We start from the raw sequence: 16,119 nt of genomic DNA on the forward strand, positions 1-16,119 counted from the left end.
GTCTCAGCCTCCCAAAGTGCTGGGATTACAGACATGAGCCACCATGCCCAGTCCTTTTTCACTCTTTTCTTCTCTGTTTCCAGCCCCTCTGCCTCAAGGCCTTTGCTCGTGCTGTTGACTAGCCTGAAACACTCTTACCCTAGTCCTTTATCAAACATCCGTTCCTTAACGAGGCCTCCCTGGACCCACCCCACTTAAAACCATGACCTGCCTCCTCCCTGCCCGCACACTCCTCACCCTCTTAGCCTGCTCTATTTTTTATTTTTTGTAGCACTTGCCACTTTCTCACAGGCCACATAATTGTTTGTAGTTTATTATTCCGTCTCCCATACTGAAATATAAGCTTCTTGAGGGTAGGGGACTTTGTCTTTTAGATCACTGTTGAATCCCAAGGGCCTAGCACAGTTCCTGGCCATAGTAGGCCCTCAATAAATGTTTGTTGAATGAATGTGGTCTCCTTCATAGACTCCTTTTCTGCCCTTTAGATACTGAAGTTCCTCAGGGGCCTTCATTCTCATACCACACGTGCTCCCTGGAAAGTCTTATCCACATGACACCTGAACCCTTGAATGCCAACCTGGACCTTGCAGACCTCGTGCCCAACTACCTCATCTCCTGGCTAAGGCATCTTCACTACTCAGTTCCAATGGCACCTGCTCTGGGGCACCCTCCCAAACCTCTTCTCTTGCTTCCCGGAATCCCCTGACATCTCCCTCACTGTCATTTTCATAGGGCATTGTGGTAATTGTGTATGAGGACAGGGATCATATCTTATTCATTTTTATTTATAAACTTAACAGTGCTTGTTGGGAGTGAACTTACGGTTTCAAAAGTAGCAACTATCCTATTTGCACCACAGAAAATGTGAAATATTTATAAAAGCAAATAGAAGAAACTTAAAATGAAAATCACAGCTGGGCGCGGTGGCTCACGCCTGTAATCCCAGCACTTTGGGAGGCCTAGGCGGGTGGATCACGAGGTCAAGAGATTGAGACCATCCTGGTCAACATGGTGAAACCCCGTCTCTATTAAAAATATAAAAATTAGCTGGGCGTGGTGGTGGGCGCCTGCAATCCCAGCTACTCGGGAGGCTGAGGCAGGAGAATCGCTTGAACCCGGGAGGCGGAGGTTGCAGTGAGCTGAGATCGCGCCACTGCACTCCAGCCTGGGCGACAGAGCAAGATGCCATCTCAAAAAAAAAAAAGAAAATCACCCATATTTTCACAACTGAGCAGTGTGCTCCATGTACAGAATTAAGTACGCGTGTGTGCACACATGCACATATATAGCCAAGTAAATTGGAACACTTGGAAAGAATTTCACTTACAAAAAATAATGAATGGCATCCAGTAAAATGCTATTATGGGCTGGAAAGCACAGCAGCATTTTGAGAAAGATGAAGGCAGCCCCTGAGCGCCGAGAGCTGGCCTGGCACTCACAGTGGGGCCGGGAGGATCTGCCATGGAGCATAAGCATTTCACAGAACCCCTGATCAGGCAAGGCCGCCTTATGACCAAGATGGAGTGAGAGAAAAACAAGACCATTCACCCCATAATCATGTCCAAACAGACCAAAACAAGAACATCGTCCAAACCACAAAAAAGACCAAACATCCCTCATCTGGTTAGTATGAGCAACTGCTGCTTCTTGGCCAATCACAGCTTGGCCTCGCTATGTCGTTCCCATCTTCCAGCTAAGAATTAAGAGGCCCAGTCATAGAAGTACTTCCGCTCTTTGGCAGCATCCCATCCAGAGCGAAGCCTGCTTCCTTAAGCCCTCCGTAAATCACCTAACTCAAGAACTCAAGCCCAACTCCTAGAATTAGCCCTCTTTGATACCCTCTGACTGAGATGCCCCAGAATCCATGGTGGCCAAGCTTCCTCATTGCAGTGGGCCAGTAAGCTCAATTGTGTTTGACTACAGGTGTGTTCCTGGAGGTCTGTGGGCAATCTTATTCACCATAGTCTTCCTTCCCCTGCCCTCATGCCTGGCACACAGCAGGTCTCAAAAACATGTTGAGTTAACTGAAACTAAGATGGAGACAATGTTTCTGGTACAGTGTCTGCTGGTGATCACTGGACAAACTGCCAGTTCTGTCGGGAATTTAGCAGCTGCTCCCTGAGGACCTGCATTCTGGAGGGTGGCAAGAAGTCCAAGACATGGGCCATGTCCTCATTGGCAAGCTAACACAGAAAAACACAAAGGGTTAAATCTCTGGGACAATGGTCAGGACAGGGGCTGTCACAAGACAGCACACAGTTAAATGCCTGGTGAGCTGAAAGTGCTGTCAGATGATGGAGAGGATTCAGACAGGTGAAGAGAAAAGGAAATAAGTCATTCCTGACCTTGAAAGGTGGGGCTGGGGAGCTCAGGGCAGCTGAGCTGGAGAGTGATCTGGGCAGAGCTGTGCCTCAATACCACCAACTGGGACAGTGCACAGAATGAGCCAGAAGGAGAGAGAATATTTCCAGAAAACCAGGGAGTCTGGGTCCCAGGTCATATGAAGGGAGGGGGACAATAGGCAAGGCAAGGAGGTGGCAGGAAGGTAGATTTGAAATTGGGCAGAACTGAGTTGCAATCCCGGTTGTGCCATTTTCTGTGAACCTGACCTTCAAGGTCATTAACGTCTCTGAACCTCAGCTTCCATCTCCTTCTATCGCACAGGGTCTGACACAAAGTCATGCCACAGATCCAGGGCAGGCGTTTTGGCCACAGCAAGTACCCTGGCGCAGTATGATTGAATGCTTATCTCAGGGAAAAATCACAGTTGCATTCTCTGAACCTAAGGCTGAGTCAGGCCTCAAGAGGTGGAGTGGAAAGAGCTGTGGGCATGGGGCTGGGACCTGTGCTGCCTTACTTCTCTGAGCCTTGGTTTCCTCACCGGCATAATGACACCTCCCCCAGGAGCTGTTCTGGGGATTACATCTGTGAAAGTACCAGCAGAGTGCTTGGTCTGGGATAGGGGCTCCATAAATTCAGTCCCCACCATCCCTCACTTCCTGTGTGCGGGCTATCAACCTCCCCATCTGTCTGTGGCAGCTGAGAGTGGAATGTGCCATTAGTTCCAGCCCCACCCCCATTAGAGGAGGGGTGCGCCCCCATTAGAGGAGGGGTGCACCTTACCCCTCAGCTGCAGTCCAGTGACCACAGCCAGGCCCTGACAGAGACCCTTGTGCTTTGACATTTTGGGCTGGATGAAAAGAGAGAGAGAGACATGTGCTGAGGTGCTGTGGGCAGCCCCTTTACCAGCCCATAGGGCAAGTGCATGTCAGGGGCTAGCAGAGCAGACACACACCTCCCCGTGGGCCTCTAGAGCACCTCCCTGGCTGCAGCTGAAAGGTGTGGGTTTGTTTTCATCATGGCTCATCTTTATTCCTCCTTTGAAGCAGCCAACCAGGCTGGCTTCTGTGGGAAGACCAAGCATGGGGACACCTCAGTTTGAGGGAGCCGGGCCCTTAAGGAGTGGCCTCTGTGCATTGAGTCGTCCCCGAGGGCTCTGCGTGCCCCCTCAGCCTGGGCACTGAGCGCCGCCAGATGTGGCTTGTAGCTCCATGGAAAGGACGAGGCTGTGCTTCTCCAGGTGTATAAAACTGAATTCATTGAGAGGGCTTGGAACTATCCACTTGAGAGCAGGATTTGTTGCTTTACAAACCACCAGAGACTTCCTTTTAAAATCTCCTCCTGTGTGATAGAGGAATTGAGGTAAAGTGATTGAATTGACATTGTCTTGCTGCTCTGAGCTGCCGGCTGGTCTGTCACCTCACGGCTGGCTGGTCTGTCTCCCTTCTGAGAGGTGGTATGACCCTGGAGCTGTACCCCACACAAGCCCCACATGAGCGCCCTGAGGTGGGAGGGAGGAGTGAGGGACGGGGTAGGTGGGCAGAGCTTTGTTCATCTCATTGCTCCTCACTCCCGGTTCATCAGTCACGTCTTTGTCCCATCAAAGGCCTCCCTTGGTCTTGGATTTAGTCTTCTGCCAAAATTCTGGGCTGAGATGAGGGCTCTGCTCTTTCTGTGTGTGTGTGGGGCGGGGGGGGCGGGGTGGGGGTTAGAAGGGGCAGTGATCTCATCCCTGAAAGGATTAGTCATCAGGGAGACAGGGACAGATCTTGGGGCGGGGAGGGCAGGGGGAGGCTGGAGACGGGCTATATGTAAATGAGTCATCTTCCCGCCAGCTCGGGGCCGAGCTTGACAGCTGCTCCCCAGGAGAGGCTGTTAAACGGGAGCTACCCGGAGGCAGGAGTGGTTAAACGGCTTTTAATAACTCATTTTGCTGAATGATTTCTGGTGAGGAGAGAAAACCTTAATCCCAGAGATAAAGCACAGAGTGGGGGGTGGTTGAAGTCAGCCCTGCTAGCAAGGAAAGCTGTGCCGAGGTGCAGAGTCGATTCAAAGAAGTCACTTGCATTTGCTCACACTTAACCAAAACCTCTCTAATGTTAGAAGTCACTGGCCTGAGCCTGTGGGGTTCATCCTCTGTCCCTAGCTCCCCTATTCCTGCCACCTCAGCTGTCCCCGCCTCCCATCTTGTTGTCATCAAATGAAGAAAGTCACCTCAAAGGCCCCCAGAGAACAAGACAAAAACAAGCAGAACAGGGGCAGAGGGCCATTTTCTCTGTGCCTGGCTGACTGGAGCCTCTCTGTCCGGATCACTGCGCACCCAATGCAAGAGGGGTGCACTGGATGCTCCCACCGCACACCTGGCTTTGGAGGGAAGAAAACCAAGAGCTTCTGTCCTCAGGGAGCAGTCCATCCAGCTCTGCAAATCAGACAAACCAGCAAGCGCCAACAAATAGAGCAGCCCACGGTCTCAGCTTTTCCACAACAGCCCCATTTTAAAATATCCCTCCCACACACACACACTCTCACTTTGGGGACTGGAAAAGATGGTGCCTAACCTCTAGCCGGGCCTCCTACCCAGCGTAGGGGCCAAAGCAGGAAGTGAGCCCAGAGGTGGGGAGATGGAGGCCCAGCGAGGTAGGAGAACGGCGAGCCAATGGTAGAGCCAGGCTTGAGTGTGCCTACGGGGGCATTTCCCTGCCATGGAAATCCATATGTCATGTCGTGATTTGCCCATTCCTTGCCTGCCTCACCTGAGCCACTTTGCTGTGAAATAAGGTCCATGCCTCACCCATCGTGCTTCCCAGCTAAGCTTGGTGCTTTTGGGGAGCTTACTATGTCCCGGGCACTGTGGGATGCATGTGGGAACTACATCCTCATTTAATCTTCACAGTGACAGAGGTAGGGCAGTGGGCTGGGCACAGTGGCGCACTCATGTAATCCCAGCACTTTGGGAGGCCAAGGTGGGCAGATCACCTGAGGTCAGGAGTTGGAGACCAGCCTGGCCAACATGGTAAAACCCCGTCTCTACTAAAAATACAAAAATTAGCCAGATGTGGTGGCACGCACCTGTAGTCCCAGCTACTTGGGAGGCTGTGGCAGGAGAATGGCTTGAACCTGGGAGGTGGAGGTTGCAGTGAGCCAAGATCGCACCACTGCACTCCAGCCTGGGCGACAGAGTGAGACTGTCTCAAAAAAATAAAAAATAAATAAATAAATAGGGCATTGGGCCATTTTTAGAGGGAGAAGCGAGGGTCCGAGAAGGTAAGGAATGTGTCCATGTCACCTCCTTAGCAGGTGGAGGCGCCAGAGCCTGAAACCACCGTCCCTGTTCCTAGTTCTGCTCTCAGCTCTCCGAGGGAGGCCCTTCCCAAGCCTGCAGGAGTTAAGACTTGCTGAGTTTGTCTTCTGAACATGAGGCTTACCAGATCCTAGAAGTTTCTACAGAACAGGGCACAATGCCAAGTGCTAGGCTTGGATGCTGGCACCTAAAAGTGCCAGGCAATGCTCACTTCACAAAGCTCCTGTAGGGTCAACCTGAGTCCCAGGTGGCTAGGAGGTGCTCCCAATGTTACCAGATGGAAGGCCTTGACTGTGAGTTGTCCAGGTTCTTGGCACATTAAACAAAGAATAGAAAAACCCTTACAAAGCAACAAAAGAATAAAGCAATGAAAGACAAAGCAACAAAAGAACGGTTGCCAGGTGTGGTGGTGGGTGCCTGTAGTCCCAGCTACTCTGGAGGCTGAGGCAGGAGGATCACTTGAGCCCAGGGGGCAGAGGTTGCAGTGAACTAAGATCATACCACTGCACTCCAGCGTGGGTGACAGAGCAAGATCCTATCTCAAAGAATAAACTTTAAAAAAAAAAAAAAAGCAGTAATAAAAGTACAGATTTATTGAGGCAAAAGTACATTCCACAAAGTGGGAGCAGACTCAAGCAGGTGGCCCAAGAGCCTCTCTACTGCAGTGCTCCCCAGGGTTTTTTTTTTTTTAATGCTATTTACAAATTTGTTTGCTTATTGTTACTAGAATGTGTGCTCCAGGATAGTCAATGTTGTCTGTTTTGTTTAAAGCTGTATCCCTAATGCCTATGACAGCCTGCTACATCGTGTGCAAATAAATGTTTGTTGAATGAATGAATATTGTTTTTTGTTTTTTGGGGTTTTTTTTGAGACGGAGTCTCGCTTTGTCACCCAGGCTGGAATGCAGTGACGTGATCTCAGCTCACTGCAACCTCCGCCTCTCCCCAGGGTTTTTATAAAGCTAAAAGAATTTGCTAGCACCCCTAGGTGCCCTTTAGAGGCCTAGGGTTAGTTATACCCCATGAAGGACTGGCCCGTGACCAATCAGAGGCTGAAGTGACAGCTTGGCCCACAATCAATCAGAGGCTGAAGTGGAAACTTCTGTCTTATCACAGGAGTGAGGATGTGGCCTATGTGCTGCCTAATCTTGCCTAGAACTGGCTGCACCCACTGTTCTTATGCCTTAACCTTTGGTTACCCCAATTCCCTATTCTCCTGCCTCACCAGCATTGTCCCTTGCCTTCCACAGATTCCCCTGCTCCATCAGCCAGAGTCACTGGACGTTTCCTATGGGCCAGGCTTCACCAGCAGGCTGAACCCCCTCACCCTGCCCAGTGGCCCTGGGCACTGCACTGTCCCAGCAGGGGATGCCTTTCCCAAGCCTAGGCCTCTGCTCCCTGTCAATCTCTTGAAATCCCACCTAATCTTTTTTTTTTTTTTAAACAGGGTCTTGCTCTGTCACCCAGGCTGGAGTGCAAGGGTGCAGTCATGGCTCACTGCAGCCTTGACCTCCAGGGCTCAAGCCATCCTCTCACTTCAGCCTCCTGAGTAGCTAGGACCACAGGCACACGCCACCACGCCCAGCTGATTTTCAAATTTTTTGTAGAAATGGGGTCCCACTATGTTGCCCAGGCTGGTCTTGAACTCCTGGGCTCAAGCGATCCAACCGCCTCAGCCTCCTAAAGTGCTGGGATTACAGGTGTGAGCCACCGTGCCCGGCCCCACCCAATTGTTAAGACTGAACACAAATATCTCTTCTTCCATATGTCTTTCCTAATCATTCCACCAGGAAGGCCTCAGCTCTGATGTTGACCTAAACTGGTCTGGATGCACCCAGGGATTGGGGATTATTTTCAGTTCCCCAGGTGATTCTATTGTGCAGCCAGAATTGAGAATTGCTGCTCTTGCCAAAAGCAACCTACCTCTCCTTCTTCCAAACTCTTGTACATTTGCTGCTTTATCACACTGCAAGCTCCTTCCTCTAGTTTCAAATCTCTGCCATGTGCTTGCTTTGTGATCTTGGGCAAGTTACTGAACTTCAATGTCTTTATCTGTTAAATGCAACTCAGTTTACTAATCTCACAACTGGGGACAATAATCATCCCCACTATAGTTCATCAAATAAATCTAAGACACTATTGGTTATGAACACACCATCCTGGTACGTACCATTAGGAATTTAAAATACTGCCAAATAAACTATCAGGCCATTGACTGTAAGATGCACGATTTTAGAGATGTTAACATGAGAGGAAAAAAGCTGTGACTTGGAATCAATGAAAACATGGAACCTCATGCAGTTGTTGTGAGGATTAAATGAATTGATACGCGTGCAGCACTTGGCACGGTGCATGGAACTAGTGAGGCTCGATACACAGCAGCAGTTATTATACCCTCCGCATTTTCAGTCCTCACTAGTGACTTCTCTAGCCATTCGTTTAGCACCAGCTCTCCCAAAAGGTTCACGGCTTGTCCACGGTGGTCGGTTGTCCTCCCCGGGGGTGTGACATGGAGAAGGCTGACATGTGCAGCCCTGAGGTACCAGGGCTGGGGCACATGTCCCAGGGAAGTCTCTGGCCCAGTGCCCTCTCAAGTGTCCAGTCCTGCCCCATTGAGTCTGGCCAGAAGCCCCCTCCTACTCCCAGAGAGGCGATGTCGCAGTTCCAGCCACAGAGCAGGCTGTTGGCAGCCCCGCCCTCCATCCCACAGCCCTCCCCCATCTCCCACTCCTCCCTGTTCGGCGAGAGAGGGACATGGGGAGGCCTGGTCGCTGGCCTGGCTGGGCAGGGCTCAGCCTTGTGTGAGCCTTGGGTTCCTTGATTAAAGTGAGGCTCTTAATCCCAACACTGGCCAGTCAGGAAGGATCAAATGAGATGGGAATATTGGGAGAAGCTTCTCAGAGGAGTGTACCAAGCTGACAAGTGGGGTCATGAGTAGGGTTGCCAGGTTTAGGAAATAAAAAGACAGCATGCCCAGTGAAATTTGAATTTCAGATAATCAACTATATTTTAGTATAAGTATGTCCTATGCAATATTTGGGACATACTTATACTTAAAAAATGATTTCTTGTTTACCCAAGTCATATTTAACTGGGTGTTCTGTATTTTACCTGGCAACCCTAATGAGCCATGGGCCATGCCCAGTATTTCTGAGTCTTTTTCCATCCCTGCCCACTGAGTCCATGCCTCAGCTTCCCATGGTTTCTCTGTAGTCATGAAAATGCTCTGCACTGATTGACTTAGGTCTACCCATTCTTGAGCCAGTCATGGTAAGGAACTGGATTATCCTGATTGGCCTAGACTAATAGAGCCCATTCCTGGAGTTCGGTCTGTTCTCCAAGTAGCCTGGCTGCTACTCAATATAGTACAGGTTGGGAGAATGATTGGTAAGGAGAGACCTGCAGTGCCCACCACAAAAATTTTAGGTCAATGGAAATTTAAATCAAAATATTTGTAGCTGGACAGATTCCAACCAATAGGGTCATCTGGAATACCTTATTAACATTATTTCTTAAAGGAATGACATTCTTAAAGGAATATTCCATTTACATCAGATTTATCTGGAGACATTTGTTAAAATGAAATTCCTGGGCCCATTTTCTGACCCACTAAATAAACCTCTGAGCGGGACCTGCCATGGAATCTGCATTTTAATCATGTGTCCCAGTTGCTTGGAACAGCCCTGGTTTATACATGCTGTCCTGGGGTAATTACTAGTAGAGCCACTTTCACTCTCAGAAGTATCCCAGATTGGACTGTACAGTACGTTTTATTTCCCTCTCTCACAGTTGACAGTGCAGAGCCCAGCAGGAAAAGTTTCCAGCGGGTAATGAGTCAAGACTTCCCATCTGTCTGGCAAGTGGAAAGGGCATGGGCTTCAGGGCCAGCTCAGCCATGTACAAACTAACTTCAGTGAATGCTTCCCCTCCCTCAGCCCATTTCCTTGCCTGCATTTATGGGCGTAATAGTGCCTCCCTCACAGGGTGGCTGGGGGCATGGATGGGAGGAGTGTGTCAAGGGCCCAACCGAGGCTGCCGCCCAGGGCTGCACAATACAGATCAGTGCTGGCCTCTCCATCTCACTTCCATGCTCTCTGAGCTGAACTCCGAAGGCCCCATCACCAGGGCCCCATTTGCGAAGGCGGCACCAGACAGGCTGTGGGAACGAGCTTCACAGCTTTTGTCAAAGTGGCATAATAAAGCCCCCAAGTGTCTGCTCTTTGCAAACTGGGATGGCAGATCAATTGTGGCATAAACAAAATAGCAGGCTTGGTGCGAACCCAGGGACAGATCACGCCTCTGCAGGGTGTGATTGAGGGGGAGGAGGAGATTCTCAGGGTGGCTGGGTTTGCCTTTTCTCTGGCTGAAGCTTTGAGGCCCCTCTCCAGAGCAGCTTGGCTCCCCACAAATTGCAAGAGCTTGGGAGACTGCTTCTCTACTCTGGGAGGCAACTGGCTAGGCAGTGGCACAAGCATAGGCCCCAGTGCCCTCAGCAGGAAGCCTGTCCCAGGGTCTCAGCACCCCCCAGAGCTCTGAACCTACTGACATTGATGCGGAAGAAGGATGGACCATCCTCCACCCCCACCTTGTCTCCCAGGCTGAGCTGAGTGTGCTCTGTAGGAAAGCGAAGGGCAGTAAAGCAGGCACAGAGAGACCTCAGGAACAGGACAGTAAGGACGCTTTCACTGGTTGCCCTGTGCGCTGTCGGAGACCCTTCTGCCTCACCTGTCCCTTCATTCTGGGCAGATGGTGTTACACAGCTAGTCTAGTATTTAGCATCATTTGGGGCCTGCAGCACTCCCTAGCTAAGTTGTTATGCTGAATGCAAGCTGAACCAGGGCCGTAAGAAGACCCCAGGACAGGTTCTGGCCCAGACTATATGTGCCCTGTCCCAGAGGTGAGCCTGCTGGCAGCCAAGGGGGCAGGATCTGTACAAAACTGCTAAGAAACCCAGTGAGGGGCCTCTAGGAAGGCAGCCTAGAGACTGAGGACAGGAACTGCATCTGTCTGGTTTTCCACCATATTCCTGAGCCTTGCATGATACTGCCAACCTGATGCTGTCCACAGTAAATGTTTGCTGAAGGAATGAATAGGTGGATGTTGGTCTTACCAGCTTCATGTCTGGTGTTGGTTGCCTTGCTGAGGCCCTCGGATAAAGCCACACCCTTGTGAGGAGGGAGCATGAGGCCGGTCCCATTCTAGGTTTGGTCATCCAGGAAAAAGGCAGATCCTCAACTGGAAACCCAAACTCCAATAGATGGCCTTGGGCAGAAGCCAGGAGTCCAGACATGGAAGAGTTTGGAGGAGTCAGAAGAGGCCCCCAGAGAGTGGAGGAGATGGCCTTGGCCTCACGAAAGTAGGTCAGGCAGGGCAGGCCTGTGGGGGGCCTCAAGAGGCCAATGAGTACCCCAGCTGTGGTCAGCCAGGCAGACTGTCACCCAGAAGCAGCAGTCTCCTCTGCACCTCATTCTTCGCACTGTCCTCAAGCCCTGGGTCAAGTCTTATGTAAATAGCCCAGCTTGTCTGAGCTGTGCCACGGGGAGGTTATGAGTCTACCTTGGCAGACTCTTTAGGGGATAGGCCATGGCCCCTCTCCCCTGTGAAGGGGGCAGCAATGATCAGTAGAAAGGGGGCCAGAGAGGACAGAGGACTCTTAAGGATGGGAGTCACAACTCTGAGCAGCAGCCACTCTCCCACGAAGATGGTCCCCTGGCTGTGGCCCTGGAGGACTGCAATTTGGTTTCTTAAGAAAAATGGAGCTTCCTTGGTGCCCTCAGAATACAGTCTAATGTGGTGGAAAGAGCATGAACTTCAGATGCTAGCACACCTGGGTTTCAGTCTCGGCTCCACCATTTCCAAGCTGTGGGGAGTTCTTAACTGCTTTTCACCCTTTAACCTGCAGTTTCTGCATCTGTTGAATGGAGCTGTTCTCCCCCATAGGTTGTCATGATGACATGCGATGATGCAGGCAGGGCCAGCACTGTTAGGTGGTGGCTTTCACCACAATGAAGAGAAAATCCAGGTGGAACCAGTTTATTAAATGGGCCGACACTGGAAATGGCTTTGTCTCATCTATTGTCTTTAAGAACTCCCTTTTAGATTCCTTAACATCTTGGGTAGATGATAGAGTTTTCCAAATAGTTTTTATGTCTTTTTGTGTTTTGGGGTTTTTGTTTGTTTTTGAGACGGAGTTTCGCTCTGTCGCCCAGGCTGGAAGGCAGTGGCACGATCTTGGCTCACTGCAACCTCTGCCTCCCGGATTCAAGCGATTCTCCTGCCTCAGCCTCCCAAGTAGCTGGGATTACAAGTGCACTCCACTATGCCCAGCTAATTTTTGTATTTTTAGTATAGACGGAGTTTCGCCAAGTTGCCCAGGCTGGTCTCGAACTCCTGGCCTCAAGTGATGCACCCACCTTGGCCTCCCAAAGTGCTGGGGATTACAGGCGTGAGCCACCAGTCTCAGCCAGTTTCTGTTTCTTTTCTTTCTTTCTTTCTTTTTTTTTTTTTTTTGAGGGAGTCTCACTCTGTTGCCCAGGCTGGAGTGCAGTGGCGCAATCTCGGCTCACTGCAAGCTCCGCCTCCTGGGTTCACGCCATTCTCCTGCCTCAGCCTCCAGAGTAGCTGGGACTACAGGCACCCGCCACCACACCTGGCTAATTTGTGTGTGTGTGTGTGTTTTTAGGAGAGACAGGGTTTTTGCATATTGGTCAGGCTGGTCTCGAACTCCTGACCTCAAGTGACCTGCCCACCTCGGCCTCCCAAAGTGCTGGGATTACAGGCATGAGCCATCACGCCCGGCCTCTTTTGTTGTTGTTGTTAATTAAGTACCAGTTTTAAGACTGAGACTCGTTCTCAGTTGTTTAATCAAATCTTCAAATTCACTTCTAATCAGAGCTTATTTAGCCTCCCCCTCTAGCTCTGGGCTGACACATGGCTCAGGGGACCCGCAGTGGATCGGGCATGGGGGTGATCTTACATCACTGGAGCCACTATCATTCCTTCTTAACTTTTGCTGGTGGGGCTGCAAGGCTCCCTGTTAGAACAGGCATATGTGCTTTCATGGCATCTATTTATGTGTCCTTGGGAGCCCTGCACAGGGACCACTCCCTGCCCCATTCCCTGAGTGGGCACTGCCCTCTCCATCCCTCCTCCTGTGACTCCCTCTCATGCTGTCCCCAGCCCTCTGCCCCTCAGCCTCTTCTTCCTAGGGCCCCCTTGCTCCAGCAGGCAGCCCTCTTGAGCAGTCTCTTCAGATCTCTTCCTTTCAGTATCCACTTGTCACCCTCTGGTGACCCATGTTACCCTCATATCTCCTGATGCAGCAAGCCCTCGAAGTACAGATGGCCCCCGTGACTGCCCTCTTCCTCCCCTGCCTGTAGGGGCTGCCCCAGTCAGCCTCCCACCCAGAGAACTCTCCAGCACAGCTCTGGACTCCAGGGGACACTGCCGGGTTCTCCCAGAACCCTCACCATGCTCCACTCTGGGTGGGCCTGTGAGCGGCTGTGCCCAGCCAGCTAGGAAGTGAGCTGCCAGGCTCTTCTCTTGCTGACACTCCATAAGTCCTCTTGACCTTCCCTGCTCCAACCATCCCCTGGCCTGGGGGTGAGTGAAAGAATCCACAGCACTCTCCACTGCCACAACAACTACCCATAACAACTTCCCAACTGATGGAAGATCCCATCAATCCCCAGCCTTTCCGTACAGCCTGGAGGTGCGGGTGTGGGGGGTTGCTAGCCCCAGACCTGTTTTGCTGTTTTATTAAGTCCAGCATGGATGTGTCTGGAACTTCTCTTTAGAATGGGGAGAAATGTACACATACTGTTCTCAGCTTTGAGGCTTTAGCTGAAAAATCCAATTCAACATTTTCTTACTTAGACAAAGTACTGGTTTTCCAGGCCCAGGATTTTCAATTACCTTAGGAATTTAACAGAGTTATCCTTCTATAAGAGACTTTGTTTTCCCTCAGTGAGTAGATGCAGTGTTCTGTATACTGGTCTATGCACTACGCTTGAAGCCAGGACTAAGAGGTGGGAGTCTGTCCCCAACATGCAGGTCACAGCCCCTCAGCCCCTACTCCCTCACCTATACAGTGATGGGTACGTCAGAATTGGGTATCTGAAAGTTCTAACAGTCTAGAAATTTAAATTTTTTTTCTCACTATGAGTACAAAAAATCTCACAAAACATACAATTTAACAAATTATTATACAGCTAACACACATGTAAATACCACCCAGGTCAACAAAAACATTTCTAGCACCCCAGAGGTCCCCTATGTCCCCTCTCAGCTACTACCCCCTGCCATGCTCTAGAGGAAATCCCAATTCTGACTTTTATCAAAATTACTTCCTTGCTTTCCCTTATAATTTTACCAACCATGCATGCATCCCTAAAAAAGGCTGTAGTTTGGCCTGATTTTGAATTTTATGTTAATGGAATAAGGCAGAATGTATTATTTTGTGTCCAGCTTATTTTGTTCCACATTCTTTTTGTGAGATTTATCCATGTTGTTTCAAGTAGCTATGGTTCATGCTTTTTAATTGCTGTATAGTTTTCCTTTTTATGAATAGACAATCATTTAGTTGTGTTGTTAGACATTTAGGTTACTGGTCTAAAACGTTTTATAAATATACACATATACTCCCACTCCACTTATAGCCATGTAAATTCAGAGCTGATTTCTTTATAAACTCAAGAACTTGAGTGTGGCTTTAAAATGTAGCAAAATCCCTCTATCAAGTTCTTGGTTACACAGCTATTTTGGTTTTTTTCACTTTCTGTAAATCTAGGGACATAATCCATCTTCCTCAACGTGGGTAACATCATAATATTTTCCCCTAACCTGAGTCATTAAGCGTAAGATCAACACCACACTCGGGCAACTGGGCACTTCCTTCAGACAGTCTAGAAAATGATTGTTAGCACATAGCCTTAAGGAATGTACTCTGAAAGTATTACAAGAAATATTTTCTATAGTCTGTTTAGGAAACTAGTAAGCCACATAGGACAAACTCTTCTCCACTTTCCCAGGGCTGGCCCCACCCCACTGGCAGGGCACAGGTAGCCCTTCTGCCATAGGGCACAAATTAAACAGGGATGCCCCTGATCGCTTCCAGAGTTGCTGAACGGTATCATGGTGCTGCTCAGACAAATGATCCATTTTTTCAGCTCAGACTCCAAGCAGTAAGTGAATCTTTCCACCAAGAGATGAAACCCCCTCCCATAACCAGAGTCAGGCAACCACGGGTCCCACAGACCACAGCCAGCACTGGGCAGGGAGCTCAGTTGAGAGGCAGAGCTGCCACTCTGCACTGCCCTGGATGGCATGGGCGAGCACACTGGCAGGCAGCCACACCTTCTGCAGAAATCAATTGATAAAGACACCCTTAAAGCCTGTGCTTTGAACAAGTGGTAAGTTAACAACAATAAGGGCCTGAAGCAATACGCAGTTGGGTAGACCTCCCAGAACAAAGCAATTTTAGATATACCAGCAGCACAGGACCCAGCTGGGCCAGAGCCTTTCTTTGGCCACAAGTGTGAGCAAGGATGATTGATGGTGATCCTTGGTTGAGAAGGAGCCGGCACCCAATGGCAGAGCCATGCTCAGTCTCTGAAGGGTGTGGGTGGACTACTCTCAAACAATCCTTTTGTCAGCCTCACAAAGCTCTTTTCAGAGACCATTAACTCTAGCTACCTGGTTACACTCTACCTGGTCCCAGAGTGAACAATCCCAATTAAGGCAAAGCCCTATGGAATGCTTCCCTAACAAGGCTGTCTGCCCAGGTGTACTACAGGTTACATTTAAAAACCAGGCTTTTGGAGAAAAACTCGGAGTCAACAGTTGTTCAGCTCGGATTCATTCACAATTCCAAATAACTTGAGGAAAGAAGAGGAGCTGCAGTTGACTTTTGAGCACTGACACTTAATTTTGGGGTCCTTTAGTTAGTAGGCACAGTTGGTAAACTGATTTTTTTTTTTTAATAACAGGGAGAGACCGAAAATCTATGGCACACTTGGGAAAAAAAATTGGGCACATATGACAACTCTTTAAAAACTGCCCTTTAAACAGAAAAGTCTGCTATTCTAGTATGTAAGACTTTGGAGTCATCTGGGAATTGATTTGAAACGCACATTCTCTTGTCACCCCATATTCACACTGTAAGAACTAGGGAAGTGACGGACTACCCACTTGGCCTTAGGCCCAATTCCAGAGGCATGAAATGTTGGCAGACTAAGAAAATATGGTCTTTTCTCTGCCGCTAGAAAAAATAACAAAGAATTCACCGGACATGGTGGCATACACCTGCAGTCCTATCACTTGGGAGGCTGAGGTGGAAGGATCACTTGAGCCCAGGAGTTTAAAGCTGCAGTGAGCTATGATTGTACCACTGCATCCAGCCTGGGTGACAAAGAACCTATCCCCCCAAAAAAGAAAATATGATCGTTTGACCAAAGGCCTTTTCGAAGTGCCTGTAAAGTG

At 49.6% G+C, this 16,119-nt stretch overlaps 1 protein-coding gene across 1 annotated transcript in view; it reads left to right on the top strand.

Moving 5' to 3' along the window:
- The window catches only part of KCNK12 (potassium two pore domain channel subfamily K member 12), a 62,391-nt gene that overhangs the window by 33,109 nt on the left and 13,163 nt on the right, over positions 1-16,119 (top strand). The window lies entirely within an intron of this gene.

The sequence above is a fragment of the Gorilla gorilla genome, chromosome 12 (genome assembly GCF_029281585.2).
Source record: "Gorilla gorilla gorilla isolate KB3781 chromosome 12, NHGRI_mGorGor1-v2.1_pri, whole genome shotgun sequence".
Taxonomy (NCBI): domain Eukaryota; kingdom Metazoa; phylum Chordata; class Mammalia; order Primates; family Hominidae; genus Gorilla; species Gorilla gorilla.